This window comes from Agelaius phoeniceus, chromosome 2 (genome assembly GCF_051311805.1).
Source record: "Agelaius phoeniceus isolate bAgePho1 chromosome 2, bAgePho1.hap1, whole genome shotgun sequence".
NCBI classification, from domain to species: domain Eukaryota; kingdom Metazoa; phylum Chordata; class Aves; order Passeriformes; family Icteridae; genus Agelaius; species Agelaius phoeniceus.
In genome coordinates this window covers 67,867,165-67,883,870 of record NC_135266.1, presented here as the reverse complement: position 1 = coordinate 67,883,870, position 16,706 = coordinate 67,867,165, and the positions used below count along the sequence as shown (strand labels likewise).

Sequence of the window (16,706 nt, the reverse complement as noted above, 5' to 3'; positions counted from 1 at the left end):
AGGCGCTTCCAGGAGTTCGGGCTAGCTCCGAGGGCACGGGCGGGCGCCTCCCCGCCGCTCCTACCGGCGGCTGCCCCCGGCTGCGCGGGCAACCTGCTCGGCGGCGGGGGCGAAGGTCGGCCCTCTTCCCTCTTCCCTTTTCCCTCTTCCCCCTTCCGCGGGGGCCGGCGCACGCAGTGGCGGCTCGGCGGCACCGCCACCGGCCCCGGCGGCGGGCGGGGAAGGGGAGGCACCTCTCGGGCCCGGCACATCCCGCCCCGCTGCCCCAGGATGGGGCCCGGCACGACCCAGCCCGCCCCTCGGGCCCGGGGGCGATGCCGGTCGTGCCGTGCCCTCAGACCCGGGGCGGCCTTGGCCGCAGCAGGGCACGGCTGGGCTGTACACAGGAAGGAAAAGCGCTCAAGTCGGGACCAACTCCGGCAGACGTGTCCCTGGGACCGACTGGTCCGGGGGAAGGCCCGCGGCGGCCCCAGTCCGGCCCCGGTTCCCGCCCCGGGCGGCGGCCGCTGCTCCCGGAGCCGTCCGGCTCGACACCGCCGGCGCTGCCGTGTCGGGGGCGGCTTCTCTGGGATGGAAATGTCAAAGAGCCCCTTTCCCACAGGGTCACAGAGCAGCGCCGGGTAAAACCGAAAGTTACAGCAGGCGGACAAAAGGTTGTTCCTTCTTCCCTTTCAGCCGAGGGAACAGCCCTTTCCTGCGGTGGGGGCACCCCTCAACTTCCCAGGGATGCAGGAGCCTCAGAGCTGCACGTTAGCGGTGGGGATGTTCCGGGCCAGGTTTTGCTTGGTTTTGCCCCCTGGGTTTTAGCTTGGCAATTCCAGCTGCCAAAGGCAAAAGTGGAAAGGTCGTACCTTTAAGCTGTCAGAAGTCATAACATTCATGACGTGGCAAAATTAATTTAAGCAAAAATTACATCTTAGATACTAAATAAGAGTTTTCAATGTGTAGTGCTTAGATTAAGCTATGATACCAAGTAATGCAAGGGTTATACGTATTCATTGTATCTCGATTGCTATGAGAATTATTAGATTTAGGCTTGATTAGGTGACGTTTAACACTGAAGGTCACTATCAACTCCACTCCATCATTTCATTTCACACACCAAACATTTAATAGTTTATAAATTTGTATTTTTAGGCATCACAGACACCACTGAAATGTGACTGGTGAAGTGACCCAATCGTTTACCATGACAAGAAGTCAGTTTGGTTTAGACGTCGAAAATTATTATCTATATGACTATATATGATATAAAAATATAGATATTTTTCAAAGCTCTGATCACTTCAGTTAATTTTTCTCTGTAGTTATTAATGCATCCTTGGTAAACTACAAATGGAACACCTTTTCAGCAATGAATTTTATTTCTACTGAGTTTATTGAGTATTAAGTTGTTTTGGAAAATCGGGATTAAAGTCGCCTCATTAAAATGATGATTGATCATTTGTCCTGATAATAGTGCCATATGATGTTGGTGACTTTTACCAAACTGCTGTTTTCCAGATATTTCCCTTAATTACGGGGTACTATAACAATATTTGTTGAACTCTGCTTGTTATATCAAATCTTTCAAACTACATTGCCTATAGTGCTCATGTTAGCCAAAAAGCCAAATGTTGTTGAAAATCTGTATTTGCCCCCAACCCCAAATTGCAATTTAGGGGAAAAAAAAAAAAGAAAAAAAAGTTGCCATGCATATAAATTTAACCAATAATTTCTTTTTCATATGGTGAAAAGCGTGAGTTAAAATGCACTTGCAGATGCATATCTACACAAAGGGCTTGCATGGATATCACTTTATATTTCTTATTATATAGTGATAGTTCTTCCACACACAACTGCTCATGAATTTTAAAGTTTTATTTTTTAATATCTGCCAATTGCACTAGGGAGGTAGGAAGAAAAAGAATGAAGCTGAGTTGATTAAATTATTTATCCCTACTGCTGAAGTAAGTTTGAAGGCTCATTGAATGTATCTGATTTCTTGGCTCCTCTTTCTCCCCTTCCCCCCCTCAGTTCTTCCTGGTTATTTCATCCATATCATCCTGCCAGCAACAATAAATTCACTTTTTTTTTTTTCAAGTAAGAAAACTAAAGACAGATATTTGTGCTGGGTTTGCTATATGTGTCACATTTTATAAAATAGGCAGCATCTTTTTTGTGTGTGTGATAGAAGTTGACGGTACCTTCAATTTTCTGTATTCTTATTTTGTAGTTTACTTTTTGCCTCCGCTTTCAAATTTAGGAACAAATGAAAAGTTCAGATGTAAGTTACTATAATGTTTGCAATCTTCCAATTTTAATAAATTTATACACTTCATTGCTAAGACCTGTGGGTATCAAGTTCTGCATCTTTTGGTACACAAGCATTTTTCCTCTGTTGTGAACATTTCTTTGCAAATGTTTTAAATTTTTTTTTTTAGAAATTATGACATAGTCCCTTTTACAGTACACAATTGGCATTCATTAGTGTTAAACTTTATGTGTATGTGTTTGCTTTGTATTAGAAATTAAAGAAAAACATGAAGAGAATTTGCATTACTGTTGGATTTGGTCATTCTAGGTCATACAGATGAACTGTTAATGCTTTAAATTCCTCTAATCTGCAATCTGTTAAGGGAAAAAACAGTAATTGATTTATTTTCTCTAAAATGTTGTGTCTCAAAAGTAAACACGGAGCTTGCACAACTGTGATTTTGGCTGGAACTGAAGAAACATGTAAGCAGGAAAAAAAATGCATTGAATTATTCATTTGGTTCACTTATCCGTCAGCTTCTCCAAATCCAGACATTCCTTATAGTACAGCATTTTATTTAAGGAGTCCAACATTGGGTTTGTTTCGGTTTTTTTTTAAGATCTCTAGCTTGGAGAATGTTCTTTTTTTTGCTGAACTGCTAGAAGAGTGTGGAATCAGTGGGGATTAGTGCCTTTTAATCTATTGCATCTGTAGTGGGCCATCCAACACTGCAGAACTCTCATTTACTTCCTATTGCTGTATATGATTAAGTGGCTGAAAATATTGAACGTTGCCCTTGAAGATAAAGCTGTATGTGTTGGATGAGCAGCTTCTGAAGACTTCATGTCTAAACTAATCTTTCCCCTCAGTAACTTCAGCCCTGGAATACAAGAGAGGACTAGAGTGTTAGAAAATGTAAGTTGAAATTGAAGAATGGGAGCATTTGAAATACATCGTTATATAAATTATGGCATCACACAATATGCTATGTCTTAGGGGCAACTCAGCATCCTATTAGCCCAGTCAAAATGGGAGGGTGGTATGTCTTCAACAGGCTTAATTTTGTGGCTGGTGTTTTTCTGTAAGCTGGTTTCATACTGACTATCAAACTAAACTACATCAACTCATCAGTAGCTGCTGAAGATACTGAAATTAGCAGAAGACGTTGCTTATTGGCAATGAATTAGCAGAAGACATTTGAATATTGGCCATAGGAAGTTATAAGTAAGCACCATTTTTGGTATACATTTGATCATATTATGTATTTATTACTAATTTTCATGCTGCAAACACTTTGGGCATCTTATGTCCCTCCAACTCAAAATGAAATTTGCCCTCTCTCTTTGCAATTACACAAGTATGGTAAATTACCTGTGTAACTCATTTCATCTTGATTTAGCTATGGATGGACATACCTAACATATTTCAATGCAGACTTCTCATTTTAATGTAGTGTATAGCTCTCCAATATTTTCTTTCCAAATAACAGTGAAGGGAGGAGTTGAGTGAGTTGGTTGTAAGTGATTAATAAGTTTCGTTGAACCTTATGAAGGCCCTGATCCTGCAAATAACTGCCCATGCACTTCTCTGTGAGCCTACAAGCACCAGTGACATCATGGGTAGGATCAGGGCTAGAACACTTGGAGGTTAACATTTGAAGAGGATGAGATACAGTGAGCCTCTAAAATACATAATGCATCAAATGCATGTGTTGGTGAGGAAATATATTTTTGGCTCAAATATCTACACTTCTGTCAAGCAGCACTTCCTTATTAATTTCATTGTGCTTTAGCCATAGTGTTAAAATATCTTCTTGTTTTGTCCATATTTTAACAACATAATCTCACAAAAATGCCCCCCTGCCTCCCTCCCCCCCAGTACACTCTAAAGCCCTTCTGAGGAGGATGAGGTTATTCAGAGAAACAGATGAAAGATTATGCTTTCAGAATCTCTGTTTTTTCATCTACTTTCACATATTCAGAACTATTTCTGACCTCCCTAAAGCTACAGAGTATTTTAGCAGTATTCTTAAATAAAAGCAATCTACTCGCTAAGAATACTTATTGTTCCTAAAAATATCGTAACTATAACTGTAATAGAAACATGTCAACCAACTTATTATTTAAGGAAGAAGAGGTGAGATCTTCTCAGGAAAAATATGATACTTAGATCTTTTGGCCTTTAAAATATATTCCCACCACCACTCTGAACTTTTATTTTTTTTTTTTACTGGTGGAACATTGTCATTGTAGAACACAATATTTTATCTAGGGGAAATTTGAGCCTCCTATTAAGGGCAGCAAATCACTCCAGTTGCCTTCTTACTTGAATTTGAAAATTTAACCTCCATCACCTACTGTCCTTCCTACTTTTCCCTTCCAGCTTTTAGGCCAGCTCTAGGACAGAATATAAAGAAGTAGATCCTGTGTGGCATAGTGCTGATGTCCCTGAAATGAGAAAGGCTATAGAAATAACATGTAGTCGTAGTTTCATAAATACCCAATCAAACTATTGAAAGAGAAATATTACCTTGTGGAAATATCTGTTTATCTGAAACGAATATTACTATCAATTTTTCTTGATAGTTGAAATAGATTTTGCCTTTTAAAAAGTTATCATTTACAATATATTAGTGCCGTTGAAAAGAAGATAAAAATTTACAGTGTAGCTGTTAGGGTAGTGACAGTGCTGTCTCTTAAGACTTCTTAGTTTTAGATGAGGCAAAGGAGATACCTTTATGACTTCACGTTTATGAATCTTATTTACTTACTGGTTTACTTGATACAAAATAATTATTTTGTAAAATTAAGGGAAACTTTCAGGGGAAAAGTTGTGGGATTTTTACTTCTTTTTTTAAGATCAATACTGATTTTAATGGGGTAATGCAGTCCGTACAGGCCTACTGAGGGAGAAATTACTGTGATCAACATGGTTCTATCTTATTTTCAGTAAATATTTTACCAATTCTATTTCTTGTTTTCCTCTGCAAATTACTTCCAGGAATAAACTGGGTTCAATTTTCACTTTTTTTTTTTTAAATAACTTTATCAAAAGGAACAATTATTAAGTGCAGAATTCTTACTAGCCCTCTGAAGCACAGACGAGTATATGGCATATGCTAGGCTGTGCCGTAGTGCTTGCCATTTTCACCTACACTTCAAGACATTGCTTCTTTAAAGAGGTAAAAAATGACAGCAAGTATGTTGGACAACAATTTTCTCATTATATTCTGTGAGTACATTCATTATGTATTATTAGTCCTTAATTGTAAAGATGAAATAATATAACCATTTATCTTTGCAAGCCCATTATTTATAATCTGTACATTAGAAAACTGCAAGCATCTACATGAATGTTTTCTTCTGTATGTATATTCAGATTTTTGACATAGGGGATGAAAAGAAACTTTTTAGGCTAAATCTATGGCTAACCTAATCCACCCTTTGTAGGCAAACTGTATCTCAACATGGTAAAAAAGTCCTCTCTATCCCCACCCCCCAAAATTCAGTTCTTCATTTGTTTTGTTCACCACGCTGCATTAACACAGTTTTCCCTTGTGTGCATCTGCCAGTGTACAATTTAGCCACGGGCATCTGTAGACCTTGTGGTGATCAGTATTGCAGGCAAAAGCCATATGTGTTTAAATAAAAAAAAATCTCTTTATTTCATTTGCTGTTTTAACTGGATGGATAACTTCTGTGCCTCAAGACAGAGGAAGAGAAAATACAGAAATAATTAATTGCCTCTATTCTTGAGGCAGTTTCATTTTCCCTCTCCAATATGGAATGCTTGTCAGCTTCCCTGATAAATGACTGCATGTATTTGCATAGATTTTACATTAACACAAAAATTAGTTTTATTTGTGAAAAACTATTTTACATAATAATGCAACATCTAGCATTATGGATTATGTTTCCAAACTTGAGAGACTGTGGAGAAATGAGTTTTTTTTGTCTTTGCTTTTTAAATTTTATTTGGTTTGTGTTAGCTGGTTGTTTTGCTAGGGTTTGTTTTTTTGTTTGTTTCATGTCAAGGTACATTAATTTTTAGTTTTGTATTTTGTTTTTGTAAAAACAACCAAGTCAGGATCTCTTAATGTTTATAAACCATTTATTCAACCTTTCATAGTTATTGATGGTGGTATGAAAACAACTTTTTTCATAGACTTCTAACCCATTCCATTTATTAAATACACACTTAAATATGAATACATTTGCAAAATTTTGTGGAACTGTTTTGAAAAAATATATTTAATCAAATTTAGTTATTAAATACACTATGAGAATATACTTTAAGTTTCTAAAGCTGCTATTAAAATAGTGCTCCATCAGGTATTCTTTCAGAGCATTAATATACTGCATTAGCTTGTATGCCAGTGTAGGACTATTTTTTTCCCTATATCTAATAACCTGTCTGTTTTAAGCAATTAGGCACTCCTAGCTTGGAGTGACAGTACTATACCTGTAGTTAAAAACTGTGTTTTATTCACTATTTGTCATGTCCATGAATAAAATCTACAAATCAATCAGTCTGAAATATCTCTGAAAGAAAATATACTGCCCTAATTTTAAGCCAATTGTAGTTATTTTCAAGTGACATGAATTGGATATTTGCTCACAGAATAAACCTGGTGTCTTGCTGTCTAAAGGCAACTGCTAATGGTATATCAGCCAGTTCTCTGTGATGAAAAAAATACAGATGCATTCACTGCTGTTATTTCATGCTCTATAATAATAAGAAAATATTGCTCCTTATGAAACATGCTATACTTGATGGCAACTTAAGGCAAAAGAGTGCCTTCGCCACTTCTTAAATCTGGGACACCCTAGGTGCCAGCTGTCACTGCTCAGCTAATGATGACAAATGCCCCTCTCTATGCAGATTGCAGAGCTTGCAGGCTGCTATGAAAGGCAGTCAGATTACCTTTCTTCAGATAGTAACTTAACCTTTTAAACTCAAGTGTCAGAATGAAATTATTAGCTGGGGTAGTTTCAATATCTGTTTCTTTAAAAAGGGGAAAAATTATAAGAAGGCAGTGACTTCAAATAATACCATAGCACTCATATTCACAAATCGTTTTTGCTTCTCTGATCTTTTAAAAATAGGAAATTGCTGCCTCTGTGTCTGCGAGCACTCTATGGAGTTCGCTGGCATTGAATGCATGAATGCTGAAGCTGACCTCTCGGTTGCACTACACAGAAATGGGGCCAAGTGGGACAAATTCTGTCCTTGCTTACATCCACACAGTGTTACTGATGCACAGATCTGACAGATTACAGGTTAATGGATGCTATTTGTAATAGACCTTAATTGATCTTAGGTATTGTGGATATACTCAGCTCTCTCTGTGGCAGCTCATGTTACCACTCTAAGTCTGTGAACTTAGCTAGATTCCACTCTGTAAAAATTACTGGGTATCTATTTTGTGGGTAGGAGTGGTTTCACAGTACTCAGTGTCACGTGGTTAATATTGCTAATTTAAATATATTCTACAGTCAGAGGTTTGGAGTTCCTTCATGAGTTGTCTTGAAAGTAGCTAACAGATGTGGAGATTTTGCATAGTTCTTTACAGCAAGCCAGAAATGTAACACAGTACAAGTGCTGAATATGCCACCCAAAGGTGTAGGGTACTTTTTGAGTGTGTGCACATACATCTGTCCATGTTTTTCTGTGAGTCTATTTCCATGTGTTTATACACTTGAATACAAAAGTGAATAGGCATAGGCACAGTCACGTCAGTATATGTACACATGCACTATCCTACACATGTAACATCCAAGCAATATATATTTCCATGTTTATATTAAAATGCTGACATATATGAGCATGTTTAACTAGAATATTTGCCATTAAATCTGTCTGTGCAGTGAACTTCATATGGATATCAGTTTCCCTTTGAGCTAGAGCCTATTTTTATTGCAGTAAACAAGTACTTAACGCCAGTATTTTCAGGAACACATCTCCACAGCAGTGGACAATAATGGAAAACTACAGAAAAGATCTGGAAAGACTTTTAATGAGATGACCAGGAGCATTATCCTATATGGATGGAAAGAGAATAGGAGGAGTGTCCCAGACAAAAAAACTTACTATGATTTGCAGAAAGTATGGGAGGAAGAAAAAAATGTACAAATTTACAGAGAAAGTTGAGATCAATGTTGCAATAATTACAATGTGTTTGGTTCAGTGGTAGTCATTAAAGGAAAGATAATCTGATTAATGAACATAATATTAATTAATATTACTTTCTCCAGAAAATAATGGATTTGATTGTTGATATGGGAGTTTTCAAAGACCTTCAGTCAGCACTTACCTCTTTTAGTAATATGATGTGTGAAAGGGAGATGGTGGTTAATATTATAGTAGAAATATTTCATCTTGAAGTTTGGAGACAAGTGTTTGTTTTTGTCTAAGTATTTTAAATTTAATATCCTGTCTTGTTTTGCTGCACTGTGTTTCTTTTCTGTAAGTCATTATGTTCAAAGTATTTAAAACTATACATTTTATTATTTTTAGCAAGTGTAGCACAATCTGGGAAATGAAAAAGACAAAGATCTAGTGATTCATCCTCAGCTTTCTCAGCTTGTTGGTTGAACAGGCATCAAATGAAGTTCAATGCCTATACAAAAGAAATGTTCCTTGTTTGGATTTGCCCCATCTGTGTCATCTGGTGGCTTATGCAATAGGAGGTGTTATCACATGAATCCAAATGCACAAGCCAGTTGTTTTATGGACTCTTTCTGTGCTTGGAGGAGTTTATAAGTTGCCCACTCTATTGTGTGTCACTCCCAGATGACACGTGTGCATTCTGCTGAGCATATTTTGGGGGTAATTATAACTAATGAAGCCTGGTACACAGCTTGTTCACAGAGTGATTTATTCTGCTCCTGTCTGATTCCTGAGAGTTCTATAAAATGGTATATTGTGCCCTCCACTTTAGACATGTATGGGAGCATGTGGTATTGAGTCCATCAGAGAAAATTTGCTATTCAGAGTACCACAGACTAATTACAAAGATATTGGCTGGCTACATCTGTTTAAAAATATAGAGTCAGATTGAAATTATAAATGGGATCTGTAACTTTAGGGATATTGGCTTTTTTATGGCTCCTGTTTAGTCATTTACTCTTTCCAGACTTGCAGTAACACACTTAGGTGTACTGCTGTTAAATGGCACAGTTTCTCTAAACCCCATAAGTTAAGGTTGGGTTCCCTTCATACCTTTTAGCAAAGCAGATGTTATTATGCAATCTGAGTTTTGATAGGTGGGGATATTTTTTGGAAAGATGGATTTAAAAGTTGGAAGAAAATACCTTGTAGCTTTGCAGATTTCATAAAGCAACAACAACAAAAATCCATTACTGAAGCCTGGGTGTCAACCTTTATTTAACCTTAGATCTATCATTCTTCCCCTAATTTATCTTGACTTACCAGGCTCTCAGGCAAGTAAATCCACTGATATTAGTGGGACTCATACACTATACAAGAAATATTCATACTTTTTTTTTTTTACCAGGATGATTCTAAAAACCTTTTTTCCAAGATGCTTACATTCCTCTGAAATCACAGAGGAATGGTGTGCACAGAAGCTTCAAGGTTTGTCACTTCATGTACCCAATTCACAGCTATCCAAGGAGGCTGGATGTTTTTATAAGTATCTTGGCATCAGTGTTCAGTAATAATAGTCTTTAGTTATATTTGTCTTCAGTTATATCAGTTTCTTCCATTTTCACCCCCAACTTTGTATCCAGATTTGAAAAACTTTTGCTTTTTTTTTTCAGTACTTCAACAAAATTTTCTTTCTTTCTTTCAAAAAAGGGAGATGTTAAAAATTGAAATACTGCTTGTAGGAATAGGAGAAGGGATAAATACTTATTTTGGTATACATTTAATAAAAAGCATTTTGTTAGGTGGGAAAACAACTGACTAGAAAATACAGTTCACATCCTTCTTACTGGCTTCACGAGTAGAAAAAATAGTGTTATTGAGAATGAATTGTTTTAATCTGTTTTGTGAAAAAACCTGGGGTGTCTCAAGACAACATTAGCAGCACTGGGGGTCAGAAGTTCTTCTCTGGTTCTGAGGAGTGAATAGTGTAAAATAACACAGCTGTCATGTTAGGCAAGAGGGTGTGGTCACTGGCAGATCTGAGGTTTACCTGTGCTGTAACCTGTCTTATTAGTGCAGTTTATAGTATTGGTAGCAGTTTTCAAAATCAGTAGGATTTTGAATCACTGGGAAAGGAAACAAAATAGAGTTTCCATCTAATTTTGATCTTGATAACCATGAAGGTAAAAGTGTCAGAAGGTCTGATGATGTTTTAATTTTTTTTTTTTCTGAATTTGTGTGGATTGCAGTGTTATGTACCCAAGATAATAATCATCAGAAGGTGAAAATGCTGTTTGTATATCATGAGTGTGACTATGTGTATATAATATATGTGTTGAAACACACAATTTGGAAACTGGCTGGTTTGCTGAGAACAAATGTATCATAAAGTAGCAGTTACATTCCACTTGTTCTAAATAAGCAGAATTTGGTTCTGGTCTTTATGCTTTGTTCTGAACTTTCTCTTTTGCACATATACAAAGGTTCTGAGAACAATTGTTGCATGCTTATTTTTTTTTTATAGTGGTATAAAATCTGACCTGTGTTTGGCTTCTCTGATGATACAATTATGATAGAGTTTGATTTTTTGGGAAGCGCATAAAGTCTGGTTACCATGCCAGATATTACAAGAGGCCTGCTAAATTGTCATCACATACTTATAATTAAAATCCTTAGATAGGATACATGTCACAGATGAAAACAAGGATTTTGTGTGTTTTGTAAGGCTTTTTAAGGTGTATTCTTTGTTAAAGGACTGTGATAAAGTACAATGACTGGTATATTAGAAAAACAATGCCTGAAAATGATCAGTTGTTTTCCTTGGAGAAAGATTGTCACAAATTTCAAGACTAGTTAACTGGAATTATGGGTTTATGCTATTCAAATATTACAGTTTTCAAGTGTGGTGTTGCTTCTGAGTAATCTTCTCACATTAAGTCAGAGTACACCTGTTCTATATAATTTTAAACATTTAATAAAATATTTAAGACTTATGGTTCAAGTCAAGCACTAGCTAAAATGATGACACTAATTACATCAGATGTAGTTGGGTCAGTGAAGCTTACATGTCAGTCACTCTTTTGCACTGACCAAACTTCCAATGCAGGAACTCATGTCTAAGATGGTCTCTGGAAGAGTTTGTTTCAGAGCAGAGTGTGGCCTTCTAAAAACTGGGAATTGCAGCTGTCGTTTCATTCTCTGTACTATTTTGCTTTCTTCTGTAAGCAGCATTAATTTTATTTCCATTTTTCTGCTGCTTTACCTGAATTTTGTGACAGAAATTACTATTTAGGTCACCTCAATTCTAGAATTCTTCATGCTATGCCATTCTATGGCTAGTGAATATGATATGCTTATTAGGTATGGGTACATGAAAATAGTTTTTCATATGAGTATTTAGGAAATAGTAGTAAAGTAGTACTCATTTCTACCTGCAGTGATAACTGGCAAAAATTAGACACAAGAAGCTGAGGTGCTTTTTTGGGCTTTAAATTGTTAATCTCACCAGTGTTAACAGCAGACTTTTTCCTGGTAAGCCATTACCTTCCACTTTCCCTGGTAGTCTCCCTGGGGTCTGGCTTCCTAGATTTGTGGGGTCTGGCTGCCTAGTTGGACTGTCTGTTTTCTAGAAATTCTGAAAAATCGCTGAGAAATGAATGTTTGCCCTATTTACTATGTGCTGTTCAGTCACACGGTGGATGTGCTGGACTGCTTGTAATGCTGGCCTGTTTGAGTTTACTAAATGCATAAGGAATTGGAACTCCAACCTAACACTGACCCTGTGGTAATATATATGTTGTTCAGTCAAAATTACAGTGATTCCATTAAACCCTCAACTTTTATACCACTTTAGTGAAGTTTATAAAATTCTGTGAAATAGAAGAAATAAACCACAAACAAGAAGACAAGCAAAAAACCATCTGTGCTTTGGTTAGGAAAAAAAGTGAATGAGCTGAAGATCAGGGCAAAGAGATTGAAGAATGAATTTGAAGTGAAAGACATAAAAACTTCTCAGACAAAATGAATGTAAAAATTTATGGTAAAATTTGTTTCATTGAAGGGACTGGACTAAAAAACCAATATAAAACTCCAAAGTGGGGAGTCAGGACAGAGGACAAATTAGAGAGGAAGAAGTAGTTCTTTGCTTAAAGAAGTTTGAAATAAAGTAGAAACTGTAGGGCTTTCTTCGCATAAATACCATGCTAAGCAGAAATCCCAGCTTTAAGGAGTATCTACCAGTACACCCAATCACAGTTGGTCCATGTGATAACTCTGATGTGAATATGCTGTAAAATGTCAACATGCTCCAGAATTACTCTTGGCTGTGCTTGAACTGAGCCAGCCTCAATGTAGTTACTGCTTTTGTGGACAGAAGTCATTGTTTTGTGAAAGCAAATAAGGTAGTTTTCCAAGAGGTGCTCTCAGAGCCCCAGACAGTGACAGCAGTCTCTTCATCATCCTTCACTGACCTAAAGGTTAACCTGTCCAGAGGCTTGTGAAGTCTATACAGTAAAGGGAAACTTTTTCTGTGTGGGAAACAATATATCTGAGAAGAGGGGGACAACAGAGAATCCAAAAGTTTTGAGGGAACACATGTAATGAAGTTCATGGCAAACCTTTAGAAGTGTAGATAATTATATTGGCACGTTGGCTGGTATTTCTTTACCTTCTAGATCAAGTCCTAATGAGAAGGACTGAACAAGACCTTTGTATATGTACAAAGTGCTGAACTTGCTTCTTTTGCATGGTGCTGTATGTTCTTTAATAGATGTTACTAAACATGAAACTTGTGAGAGCTGCATTCACAGGCCTATGTTATTTGTCACTGGTCTTGTTTAATATTTATAGAGTGATACACATTTCTAAGTTGCCTTAGAGAAATAAAAATTATGTTATTCTGGCCTCATTTTACTGTCTAATTTTGGCAAATGCAAGAAATTGTGAAAGTAAATAGAAAGGAGACAGTGGAAAAGATAAAAAGATCCTAAGATAGAAAGATCCTAATAAATAGAGATGGCTACTTCGTCATGTAGGTGGCTGGTATATCTGCCTTTTTTAAAAGTCGGTATAAAATGGCATTTCTAACCAGACAGTGACATAGGAAAGAAGTTCTGTTTATGGTTTAGGACTGGGAGAGGCACCAGCTGAAAGACAAAGGTAGAAGGTGTGAGAATTAGATTTACATTTGATGTTCCTTCTGAGGCTGCTGAGAATTTAATCAGAGGTGTTTGAACAAGATGCAGTGGCTAGTACAGGAAGGAATATTTCACTTTGCCTCTTCTCAGGTGGAAGAGTTGAGGACCAAAGGGTCCTCAAAAGGGACCAAGCAGCAAAATAAGTGAATCAAACATGAATGGTGTCAAGGTTTCCCAGGAATGCACAGTCCAGTGCATGGATACAATACATTTAGCTGCAAAATTTACATGTATATAAGAGCATAGGCTAAATCTCCAACCCAATAAAAAGTCTTGGCAGTCAAGGGCAGGAAGATAATGGCATTGGTGTACATGATAATATGTTATTTTTTTAGACGTGGCTGCAATAATGCATCTTGTCACCTTGTTGCAACATCAAGCCTATAATGGCGCTTTCTCACTGCTTTTGATGCACACAGTGCTACTGTCTGTCTTCAGATTTGAGAGGTGGAGCACTAATGTATCTTAGTCTTCCTTTTGTCCTTTTCTGGACTCATTTGTAAAAATTGCTATTTCAGCCAAATACTACCCTTCTAGTGTAGTGTTTCATTGATACTTGATGGTATGGCAGAAAGTTTGCTCATATTTTTTCAAGTGTTCAGTGAAAGATTGATTCGTCTTTTTAGTCCTACAGACTGCAAAACTGTTCAGAGCTCTTCATAAATGCTAGTCTGATAGTCTACCTAGAATTCCTCAACCCAGAAGCACAGAATCAATTATTTATACTTCTTGTTTAAAGGAAGTGTTCTTAAGAATGAATTTTCTCTCTTCAACAACAAGAGGTATAAGCTTTGAGTAGAAGGTCTAAATATCTAATTACAATAATCAGATGTAAGTCCCCACAAAGACTGAAGTGTAAAATTTCTGTATGAAATACAACTGGAATTTAAAGGGGATGAAATTGTGGCATAAAAACTGACAGATTTTATGATTTTTGTGTGACCTTAATAATAAAAGCTGACTAGTTTTATTGGCTGTGTGTGAGCTTAAGCAAAATAATACTTTGCATTCAGGAAGTGGTCAGTTCTGCACAAATACTATTTGTTGTTTCAGGTTTTCTGCTTAGCTGGTTCACAATAAAAGTATGCCAACTCTGGTGGGGGTTTTTGGTTTTGTTTTTGGTTGTTTTTGGTTTTTTTTTTACTATGTGAAGGAAATAAGATGCAGTGGCTGTAATTCCAGTTATTAAACCTGCTCCTTTATTAATGGTAATCATTAGGTGGTTGTTAATCTGGCTAAAAGGACACACACACAAAAATGGTTTTGTGATAAGAAAGCAGCTTTGTCTCAAATAAGTGACACTGGATGTAGTGCTCTGCACAGTACATCTCCCAGAAGCTCATAGGATCTGTTTACCTGGTTGAAATTCAAATTGTTTTATTATGGTGTCAATTCTTTGGTTTTGGCAGCACTTCTAAAGTGTCTATACACAAAAGGACTACCACAGTGAATGAATGCTAGTGTTGACACCACCTAACAAGCAGGGATTATGTGTTTACAGAAGAAGTAATATGATAGGTCAAGTATAAGAGGCACTTCTCAAGAGCACTTCACCATATAATGAGTGACTGACTAGAAAGTGCGGAGCTGCCACTCTTTGGCTTCGTTTCGGTGTTGATGCCTGCCTCTCTCCTCCAAAGCCCTCTTGATCATGTTCAGCTGCTCTGTTCTCATGTGGTGAATAATAGTAGAGTAAAGCTGCTTTTCTGTCTCATTTTTCTTGCTAATTTACACATTCAAGCCATTTTTTGTTTGCTATCCTTATTTGCTATTCCCTTTTGTCAAGGCACTGTTCTCTTTTTTGCCTCAGGCCTAGGAACTAATTTGAGCTTCTATAATTACTTCATGTTTTACACCTGTCTGCATATCATGCACCCCTTGTCTCCGTGCTTAAGCTGTATATTTCCTTGGAAGGAGGGAAAAAAAAAAAGGAAAGAAAGGCTAGTTTTCATACACAAGGAATCCCCAAGTTTCTCCTCTCAGTCTTCCTACAGGAGAAACACAATTAAACTGTTGAGATGTTCTCAGCAATGCAGCTGACCTTTTGGGTTCATGAAGGACAAATGAATGCTGTCTGTTCAGACAGTTTGTGTTAAGACATTGTTGAGCAAAGAGCCCTGAGCTTTGTTCCTCTTGAATGAAGCAATGGTTGTAGTCATTTTAAAATCATTAAGAGCCTGAATGCACGGTATCATTCTACAGTGTTTGCTCTACAGCTGCTCTTCTGCTTTAATAGCAGCTTATTAAATTTGGGTCAAGCACACTCTGAAGAGTATCACAATGAAGAAACTGTTCAAAAAGTTACCTGTTTAAAAAAAAAAAGGCAATTGATTAGATTTTTAACTTAAGTGACAGCTGCAATTCATTGCCTGTTCTTTGTGGTGTCCTGCAGCCAGAGTGGAAGCCTTTTGTAATTTGGTCTTCATTTTGTAAAAGCTTTCTTGAATAATCCAGGGTTGCTTTCCACTCTGAGACCGCCTCAATCCAATTAGGAGTTTAACAAGGGTCAAATTAAGGAGACTTTACACTTCATGTTTGCATCATTAGCCATAAGACTGTTTTGTGTGTGCACGACTGTGTGTCGAGGGAGGAGGGGAGGCTGCAAGATGGGGCAGACACAAAGCTGTCATCCACCATGTGGTGCATCCCGCCGCTGAATGAAGGCACAGCAGGCTAGGAACAACATTTCCAGTTGTCTTTTGGGGCTGTCGTCATGTGGATTTCAGCTGGTACATAGCTGTTTGGGGTTACAGGTGCTAGCTAGAGCCGAGGAAGAAGAGCGCATTCTGCGTCTAGTCTTTTCTCTCCTGGTAGTCTATTGTTATCGGACAAATGGCTGGGAAGAGATGAAGTTAGAAATCTCTTGAGCATTCATTATTTTTGATGAGATGACAACTACCCCAGTTCCTTGTTCTCACTATTCATGCTGTTTCCTGTTATTTTTTGAAAACATTTTTTTTTTTTTTTTGCGTGTTAAGTATATGATACGGTGCGAACTTTTTTTTTATATCAGTAGTTACCAGGCTTTGGATAATCAGATGTGCGTATACAGGACTAAAACATTCAATTGCATTTTCTACAATAACGAGTCATCTAAAAATGGTGCCGTTTTACTTATGCAATTTTTAACTACGATTACATATTCCTAATGAATTATTTATAAAAAT

The 16,706-nt window shown here is 37.3% G+C and overlaps 1 protein-coding gene across 7 annotated transcripts in view; it reads left to right on the top strand.

Annotated features, from left to right (window-relative positions):
- Nucleotides 1–16,706, top strand: part of NBEA (neurobeachin) — a 459,156-nt gene that overhangs the window by 316,156 nt on the left and 126,294 nt on the right. The gene's annotated exons all lie outside the window — the stretch shown is intronic.